This window comes from Ailuropoda melanoleuca, chromosome 6 (assembly GCF_002007445.2).
Source record: "Ailuropoda melanoleuca isolate Jingjing chromosome 6, ASM200744v2, whole genome shotgun sequence".
NCBI lineage: Eukaryota > Metazoa > Chordata > Mammalia > Carnivora > Ursidae > Ailuropoda > Ailuropoda melanoleuca.
The window spans coordinates 53221124-53228670 of NC_048223.1; positions in this window are offsets into that span (position 1 = coordinate 53221124).

Sequence of the window (7547 nt, forward strand, 5' to 3'; positions counted from 1 at the left end):
GCCGTAGGGTGCGCAGTGATTGCGCCTCTGAGCTACCTTGTCCCTGGCTGAGCAGGAGGAGTAGGGGAAATGGATGGGGTGCAGTTTGTCATTGATGACATCCCCCAGTTTGGACCTGAGGGAAGCACCACCCACGAGAAGGGCACCCACAGCAGGCTGGCTTACCAACTCCTTGCAGGTTGCTCCAGTCCCAGAACGTCCATGAATAAACAGGAAGCTCTGGGCCACTGCATCGGCCACGTGAGACTTAAGCCATCCCTGCAGCGTTTCGCATACTTAGGAAGTACAGTTGCAGTCTGGCCAGTACCAATGGCCCACGTGGGCTCATAGACCAGGACAAACTTGCTCCAGTCTTTTGCGTTATCTATGGTGGCCTCGGTTTGCTCAAAAGTGACGACAGCTTCCCTCTCATGCAGCTTCTCCCCAGTGCAGGCGATTCTCCGCAGTCCCTCTACAATGGTGTGGGCCCCTTTCTTCCCTATCTGCTCATCTGACTCCCCAAAGACAGGCCATTTTTCTGAGTCCCCAGGACGGCCAGGGCTGAGCACCCAAGAAAGACCCTATCAGTCACTGGGCCGCAGTTCTCCCAGCCACTGCAGTCTTGGGATCTCGCTTCTACCAGGCCAAGGCTACGTTGGGGGGGTGGGTACACAAACTACTTAGGTGTCTGTCCCAGCTTGGCAGCGTTCAGAGTGGTGATGTGTTTCCCCAGATTCGTCTCACAGTGCTCCACACCATGAAGAACTTCCTGAGGGCACCATGGTGCTGGAACCAACACTCCAAAGGTCAGTATCACACCGCCCCCCAGTGATTTTCAGTACGCTGTATTTTTTGTTTTTTTTTTAATGATTTTTTATTATATTATGTTAGTCACCATACAGTACATCCCCGGCTTCCAATGTAAAGCTCGATGATTCATTAGTTGCGTATAACACCCAGTGCACCATGCAATACGTGCCCTCCTTACTACCCATCACCAGTCTATCCCAATCCCCCACCCCCCTCCCCTCTGAAGCCCTCAGTTTGTTTCTCATAGTCCATAGTCTCTCATGTTTCATTCCCCCTTCTGATTACCCCCCCTTTCTTTATCCCTTTCCTCCCCTACCAATCATCCTAGTTCTTATGTTCCATAGACGAGAGAAATCATATGATAATTGTCTTTCTCTGCTTGACTTATTTCACTTAGCATTATCTCCTCCAGTGCCGTCCATGTTGCAGCAAATGTTGAGAATTCGTTCTTTCTGATAGCTGAGTAATATTCCATTGTATATATGGGACCACAACTTCTTAATCCAGTCATCTGTTGAAGGGCATCTCGGCTCCTTCCACGATTTAGCTATTGTGGACGTTGCTGCTATGACATTGGGGTGCATATGGCCCTTCTCTTTCAGTACGCTGTAATTTGTCTATTTTTAGAAGGATACAGCTTATGGACGAAAGGAACAGCAAAAATAAAAAAAAATCTTAAACTCTACTCAGCCATCATTTTGAAGGTTGTTTTGTTGACTTTCTTACTCTAAGGCATTGTGGTGCATTGTGGAATAGATCATATGAATATCAGCATCACTTAGACATTCAGTTCAGGAGAAAAGATACACAGATGTAACGTCAATTAGGTTAAGTAAAAATCTTGTAAACTTGAATTTGTAAGATGAACTTGTGGTCTGTTTTATCTTTAAAATATACACACTATGCCAATGTCACTTTCCTGGCTTTGACACTGTACTACAGTTACATAGGAATGAGCCATAGGCAGGTGGGGGGAGCGGAGCGAATGGCATACAAGGCTCCTCCTACAACTTCCTGCGAGCCTGTAATTATTTCAGAATAAGCCTGAAATGTCAAAAAGGCAACGATACAAATTCAGTTAGTACTTGATTATGCTGCAGTAGGCCAAACTGGGGGTCAGGGTGGACTGAGAGGACAAGTGAAGGGCTGAAGATGTGAAATCCATCAGACCGTTCACAACAAAGGATTTCTGTGTCTTTGAGTTCCTCTCCACGGATGTGATTCCAAGTATTTGGGAATAATCCCAAAAGCCAAGAACATGCTTTTCGCACAGTGGTCCAGACACTCAAACTTCCATTCTTCTTCCATGTCGTCCTACGGATCAGGAGGAGACTGTGGAGGTGATTGTCCGCTGTGCAGGTGGGGAAATAAGGCACAGAGTAATGAAGACACTGAATCCGGGCCACGCAGAACAGGAAGTAGGTCCAGGGATGGAGTCCCCGGTCCCTCAGAGAATCCCAGTTATACAGTAGATTGCAGGGATCATCTAGGGCCTGCTTCCTGCCCCGCTGTGCATCAAAATCACCTGAGGATTTCTGTTAACACAGAGACAGGGGTGGGGGCCCATTCCCAGACTTCTCAATTGGCCCAGGATGGGGCCTAGTTGGCATTCTTCTCCTTTTTATTGTAAGGATTTTTTATTTTTGTGAGATTGAGAGCGCCAGCGAGAGGAGAGGCAGAAGGGGAAGCAGGCTCCCCATTGAACAGGGAGCCCGATGCGGACCTGAGCCGAGGCAGACGCTTTACCCACTGAGCCGCCCAGGCGCCCTAGTTAGCATCACTCTTAAAACCCCCTAGATGCTTCTAGTGTGCAGTGAGGGTTGAGATCCAATCATCTATTCCAAATCACTGGTTTACCAGCTGAGGAGACCAATTCTCACAGAGGTGAAGCGACTCGTCCCAGCTGGTCAGTCCCTCGGAGCTGGTCTGAGACTCCTGGTAATGGACTCATCATCGCCTAGTGGTGAAATTTCATTTTCTGAAAGTTTTGTTTTCTCCAGCTCTTGTTTTCTTTCTCAACTGTAAACACACACACACTCACTCACAGGCGTGCATGCGTGTGTCCTTTGTTGGCTATTTCCTTTCTGCTCTCTCTAACGTCACTCATGGGCAAGGTTCTGAATATCTGTTCACTCTGAGCCAAAGCTCCTCAGAACCAGGACTGCTGCCAAATGCACAATAATGACAGGCATTCTGTCTGCTTCTCTGCATGCTATCCAGTGCGTATGGAAAATTACAAACCCAATCGCCTTTCTCCGCAAGAATTCCAAAGACACCTGTCTCCCAAAACAGGAGAGCTTTTCTAATTCATGTATTTTGGCATTTGCTTACAGCCTGAGCATTTGTCAGAACATATGCATAAACCTGTCTTATGTATTGAGAAGCTTTTATTTGTGCAGAACTTTCTGGCTAGTTTAGGACACCTCCGAGGAAGCTTATATTAATGGTGAGCTGGACACTCTTATGTCAAACCACACCTTGCTCTTAACTCCTGCCCAAGTGATCAGGGATTAAGAGGCTTTCTTGGTATTTGACTCATTCCTTTCATTCCTGAACCAGGTGGCTTGCTTATTTCTGTCAGGCTGAAACCAAAAGCAACAGAATCCTGACCACTTCAGTAAGAGTAGGTTTTTATATGTTACAGTAGATTCCTTCTATAGTTAGGAGACTAACTGAAAATGGGGTTACCTCCCTTAATCCCTCCTTTCCTACACAGCCATCCAGAATCCAGCCACCAACCTCCATGACAGACAACAGAGGGCTGAAGCTCTCCTGTAGGGTGGGAGGCAGATCTGGATCCAAACACTGGCTAGTCACTGAGTTTTTACACCACTAGGAACGCCCCTCAAGATGGTGCCAGGTCCACAGTCATTGGTAATCGGGTTTCATTCAACTCTGTACTCACCTGGAAACACCATGAGACACTGCACACAGTCCTTGCCCCTTGACTCTTGATGGTGAAGCCGTGGACGAAAGGCACATCAGAACCTTCCGTCTCTCACCTCAGTTCTCTATTCTCTCATGTCAAACACTTGCTGTTCTTCTGTCTCAATAAGCTTCTTCTGGTTTTATTATTTTCAGGCCACACAAAAAAACATGGACGACAATGGTACCCAAACGCCTATGTGACAGGTCTGACATACCCCAGATTCAGCTTTCCAGGGAAGCAAGTCTAATGGTCTCCTCTTAACAAATTTCCTTTTTTTTTTAGGATTTTATTTATTTATGAGAGAGAGACAGACAGAGAGTGCACAAGCAGGAGGCCGAGGGAGAAGCAGGCTCCCTGTTGAGCAGGGAGCCTGATGCAGGACTCAATCCCAGGACCCCAGGATCATGACCTGAGCCGAAAATCAGACACTTAACTGGCTAAGTCACCCAGGCACCCCTCCTCTTAACAAATTTCAAGCTGATGGGCAAAGAGATATTTATCCATCATAGAAAGGCTCATTTCCGATACAGCGTGTCCCACAGAGGAGAAAAAGAGGTGTATGCAGGAGTTGTCGTCCTAAGGACCATGTCCACATTTGAGCAACAGGGAGACTCAGGGAAGGGGATCTTGGGCATCGTCCTTAGCCAGATGCATCAGTGGGTCAGTTGAGGAAAGATGTTCAGGAGGGAAGGCTTGGTCAATCATTTCCAGTCTCTGAGCTACCGTCACAATATTTTGGGGAGAAACAGCAAAAAGAAATAAATGCGTGACACAAATAGTTTGAAGATGCTGAATAGGGCACAAATTAAGACTATGATTAACAGCACAAAAATTTGCAATCCTGAGGATAAGAGAGTTCTGCGTCCAGTAGGAAGTCAGCTAAAAATAGGTGAAATTAAAATCAAACCATTTTGATGTAAAACATGAATGTCTCTTTAAGGATTTAGCTCATCTGAGTCATTTAGGGGTTCTGCTTCCACCTGTGAAGAGGTATTTATCCATGTACAACATGAGGTGTTAGCAACGGCACAGAGCTTTCCTTGAGCTACAGATAAACAGTCTAATGCTATTCTACTACCAAGGATCACTTGCGCTAGGGAATGTAAAGCTTTTTTGGGGTCTCAACGGTTCAGGCGGTGGAGCGAGCTCTTCTGTTAACAAGGTTTCTCATCATAACTTCTAAGTTGGCCATGTCTACTTCAAGCCATGAATTTATGATTCCAAGGTATGGGTTAAACCGATCCCCAGAATATCTGGCAGGAAGGTCACAGCCTTGGCTATGACCACAGCTGTTGTCTTCATTTTCAGAAAGTTCCTCATCAGGGTAATCATCTATTATCGATAAGGCCCTTTTCCTTCTTGAGTAAGATTCGGGAGTAGTGGTTGTAGCCATTTTGAGAAAGTTAAAGAGGATGTTAAATGCCAAAAAACACAAAAAACAAGAAAAACACGTGCCACCAATGCCTTTCCAACTATCAAGACATTCATAAGCCCAAGACTGGTGATCATATCCACAAACAAAAATATACCCCTCGGGTGCATACATCAAACCAGCAATGCTGAGTATTTAGAGAGTCATTAACAGGCAATGGAGGGCAGGTGGGCTCAAGCCAGGGCTCAGTTTCGGGGAGTGGTCATGAGATCAAGCCCCAACTGGGCTCTGTGCTCAGCATGCAGTCTGCTGGAGTCTCTTTCTCTCTTCCTCTCCCTCTGCCCCTCCCGCCCCCCCACTCGGGTGTGCCTGCGCACTCTCTCTGTCTCTCAAGTAAATAAAGTCTTTTTTAAAAAAAGAACAGACCTATAATCTAAGAAAATGTTTTTGGTAGTTATTTTTACATATACTGATTAGAATTTTTAACTCTTAGAATTCTTTTTTCCTAGTGAAAACTAAGAAAGCAACAATAACGGCCTGGCAAATTTATAAACACATTTCATAATTTCTAGAAGTATAGTCCTCCTCATAGTAATTTTAATTCTTTTGTCATAAAACCTATTTATTAATAGGACTAAATATATGTAAAGTCTATATATACACAACCTCTCTGTAAAAATTAAAAACCAAAAAAAAAACCTTATATAGAGAGACTTTTATAGAGACTTATATAGAGATTATATATATAGTCTCTCCGTAAAAATTAAAAGACAAAAGCAAATAAACTTATGCTTAGAGATATCTCAATGTATTATCTTATTAGGAAATGACCTAAATATTTAATGACTAGCCATCATCTAATTTAACTCAGCAAAACTCCAAGGTTTTAAGTTACCAAAAAGATTTGGGCACACTATTTCTGAAGACATCAATATTGCTAGAAAGTTAATTTATAAAGTTTATCTTACTTATATCTATTTAATTCACTTGTTCTTAATAATTATGTTTAGATGAGTCATGAACATTTCACAAGACATTAAACAGCTAACTGTTATCTTTAACTTATCTCTCTTGCTGACAAATTCCATAACAGAGGTAACATGACCTTGTATGATTAGTAAACCCAGATAGAAAAAGTTGCTTATCCGCATTACATCTAATGCTGCTAGCTCTGAAAACATGCCAGTTTTAATTAAACCAACAAACTTCAGTTAACTTTTATTTATTAAAGTTTAACCCTAGGGGCTCCTGGGTGGCTCAGTGGGTTAAGTGTCTGCCTTCAGCTCAGGTCATGATCTCAGGGTCCTGGGATCAAGCCCTGCAATGGGCTCCCTGCTCAGTGGGGAATCTGCTTCTCCTTCCCCCTTGGCCTCTACCTCAGTTTGTGCTCTCTCCCTGTCTCAACTAAATAAATAAAATCTTAAAAAAAAAAAGATTAATCCTAGGGCACATGAACTTATTTGGATTAACTGCTATTATATTTTTGAGAGTTGTTAGGAATACTAAATCTATATAAGCACTTAATATTCTTTTTTTAAAGATTTATTTATTTTAGAGAGAGAGAGAGAACGAGCAGGAGGGGCAGAGGAAGGAAAGAGAATCTTATGCAGACTCCCCGCTGAGCGCAGAGCCTGACGTGGGGCTCGAACTCACCACCCTGAGATCATGACCTGAGCCAAAACCAAGAGTCGTACGCTGACCTGACTGAGCCATCAGGCGCCCCAGCACCTATTACTCTTTCAGCCGATTAAACAGAGCCACGGGCACCTAGAGAACTGGACAGAACTGGACAGTGCCCCTGCACAGCTATGAGGGTCAAGTCTGAGAAACAAGGAGCCTTAGGCCACTACCACAGAGAGCACTAAAAATACTGTCATTAAGGCCTAACGTGTTCTGTTGGAAGTCTCAAGATGCTCGCACAGACACTTTCTCTGTTCCAATGAACAAGGAAGAGGCTAGATACAGGCTCTTACTGTCATTGGCCATTCTCAGGAAGGGTATGCAAAACAAAGGCAGAGTAGAGCTAGTAAAACACAGCCTCTCGGACAATCGCATCGAATTTGGGTTCAGACTCCAGTTTAGAGATATGTGCAGAATTTTATACTATGAAAGGAACCCTTTGTTTCCAGATGAGCCAATAGAGGTACAGATCTGGGGCGTGAGCTTGGCAAGTTCACAGAACTGATGTTCACAGGCATCCCTGGCCCCGGGCTCAGTGGACTCTACACGCCTGGCAATGCCCCCCTGCCCGCTCTCCACAAGGTCATGCAGAGCCCGAGAAAGGAATTAGTGTGATCAGTGAAACTCCTTTCACCAGCCTCTTCTCTATCGGTTTTTTCAAATAGAACAAAGAAAGCAATCCCTGTTTCATTTTCCCCAAGCAGGAACTCTGCTAACTAGTTTCAGTTTCCACTTTCAGTTTTTATCTTGGTTTCCAGTTTAATTTGATAACAACAC